This window comes from Mustela nigripes, chromosome 17 (genome assembly GCF_022355385.1).
Source record: "Mustela nigripes isolate SB6536 chromosome 17, MUSNIG.SB6536, whole genome shotgun sequence".
NCBI lineage: Eukaryota > Metazoa > Chordata > Mammalia > Carnivora > Mustelidae > Mustela > Mustela nigripes.
The window spans coordinates 58,220,276-58,222,664 of NC_081573.1; the positions used below are offsets into that span (position 1 = coordinate 58,220,276).

Consider the following 2,389-nt stretch of genomic DNA (forward strand, 5'->3'; position numbering starts at 1 on the left):
CCCCTAACCTGATCTCCTGCCAGCACATGCTTTTGTGTGAAGCAGAAAAAGGTGTCCTGGAGTAGGAGAGGAATTACAGAACGTAAGGAAACACTGTTCAGGGTCGTCACCACAGCCACAGGTGGTAGCCCGTGGCTGGCGGTGCCCAGAGTTCCCCATGTCGGGGAATGGTACTTCCATCATCTGATTTTCCGTATTTGCAGGCCCAGGTGGCATCCCAGAGGCCCCCTCCCTTACCGTGTCCCCAGGACTGGGTTTATGGTCAAGTCCTGTTGACCTCCTCCCATGAGACCTCCTGGCGCTGTCCACTTCTCCACATCGGTCTGCACTGTGAGCGCCGTAGTGCAGGCCTTCATCATCTCGGGCCGGACCCCTCCCAGAGCCTCCTCCAAATCCCCAGAGCCATCTTCCTCCCCACCCCCGGTTCGTTGGTCAACACTGCAGCTAGAGTGACTTTGGACAATGCGACCTGGACCAGGGCCGCCCTGGTCCCACACCTTATTAAGGCGTTCCGTTGTTTCAGGGTCGAAACAAATCAGACGGGACTTTTGCAGGAAGGGCCCGGCAAGGAACGTCCCCCGCAGGAGGGAAGCAGCTCCCGCTCCGTGCACGGCTGTCCCCGCCGATGTCCAGCTGCTCCACTGTCCTCAGAACCTCGGTGCATCAGCCGGGGTGGGTCCGGGCAGCAGCGGCCTCTCCCTGACCCTCCTGGGCAGCGCGGGGAAGAGTGAAGGCGCCGAGTCATCCACACAGACGACAGAAACGCGACCGCCTTCCCGGCGCGACCCGGGGGTAACTCAGCGGGAGCCCGCGGGGCGCAGGGGCCGGGCCGGGAGGGAGCGGGGACCGCGCCGGCCGCCCAGAGGACAGGGCGGCGTCCGGGGGTGCGACGGGTCCGCCGCGCTCCCCGCTCGTTCCCACGTCCGCGCCGAGGGCCTGGGGTCAGCGGCGGGACCCGCGCGCTGGGGGCGAGGCGGGGCGGACGCAGGCGGCGCGGTGGGCGGCCCGGCCCTGCCCCCGCGCGGGTCTGTGCGGCCCCGCCCCGCCCCCAGCGCGGCCGCCGCCGGACCGCGTCCCGCACCGCGAACCCGCCTCGTCTTCTTCCGGCGGCGCGACCTTGCGGCCGTCGCGGGGCGGCGTCGGGACCGCGCGTCCTCCCCCGCCCGGGTCCCCCGCGGCCGCCGTCCGGAGCGTCTTCGGGCGCCCGCCCGCACAGTAGCCCGGGGACGACCCGGCCCGGCGGCCCCCCGAGGTCACTTCTGAAGGGAAGCTTCCCCCCAAGGTCGCCCGAGGCCGCACGGCCCGTCACCGGCCGGGGTCCGGTCTCTCCGCGGCGACGGGGGCCGTGGGCGGGGACGCCGGGGAGCAGGGCCGCGTGTCCCGCCCGCACGACGCGGCCGGCAGGTGTCCGCGCGCGGGCCGCGGCAGCTCGGGGACACAGCGGCCCGAACCAGAACACCGGACGGCGGGGCCGGCGCGCGGGGCCAGGGCTTCCGGGGACCGCGCGCCGCTGCCAGCGCGTCCGACGGCCACCGCGGCCGAGGGCACGGACGGGCACACGCCTGCGCGCCGCAGCGCCGGGCCCTGCGGACGGACGCCGGGGGCCCCGCGCGCCGGCCCTGCCCCCGCCCCCACCCGGGCCCGGCACTGCGGCCCTTCCTCCCAACTACAAGTCCCACAGCCGCGCGCGCGCCGACGGGAGCACGGAGTACGGGGAGACTACAAGTTCCGGCAGGCCCGGCGGCCGCGCGGGGACTACGATTCCCAGAAAGCCCCGCACGCAGCTCGCGCAAGGCCCTCCGGGATATGTAGTCGTCGCGGGGAGGTGATTCCCTCGTCCTCCAGCCACGGAAGGAATGGCACATTCCTGTCCCGCTGCGCCGACGCGACTTCTCCCTGGGTGACGAGACGACGGAGCTCACGGCAGGGAAGGGACGACCCGGAGAGGCCCCGACCGCGGCGCGGCGGGAGGACGCGTGCGCATGCTCGGCGTTCGCCGGCGCGGGCGGAGGCGCGCGCGGCAGGCCCGCGGCGGCAGGCTCCGCCCCCTCGCCGCGTCCCGGAGCCCGGCGCGCCCCGCTCGGAGAGCCTGCGCAGACGAGGCGGGGCGGGGCCGCGGGGAGGGCCGCGCGGCGCCTGCGCAGAGCGGCGGCTTCTCTCGCGAGGACGGACGCCATCATCGCAGCTCCGCGACAAACACCACGAGAATTCCGCAGCCCACACGGTAATTGCAGCTCCCGCAGCCGGTCGCGTCTCCGCCTCCCCTTCCCGCGGGGCGAGAGCGAGAGCGAGAGCGAGATCTCCCTCCTCCCTCCTCCCTGCGCCCTCCTCCGGCCGCCGCGCCCGCGCCCGCCGCCCCCGCCCGGACGCCCTGCGCCGCCGGCCAACG

At 73.6% G+C, this 2,389-nt stretch overlaps 1 protein-coding gene across 1 annotated transcript in view; it reads left to right on the forward strand.

Annotated features, from left to right (window-relative positions):
- The first annotated feature begins 2,090 nt into the window (after nucleotides 1-2,090).
- The window catches only part of BANP (BTG3 associated nuclear protein), a 148,447-nt gene continuing 148,148 nt past the window's right edge, over nucleotides 2,091-2,389 (forward strand). The window contains exon 1 of the mRNA XM_059382981.1: nucleotides 2,091-2,224. The gene's annotated coding sequence lies outside the window, so the exon portion shown is untranslated. The remainder of the gene's footprint in view (nucleotides 2,225-2,389) is intronic.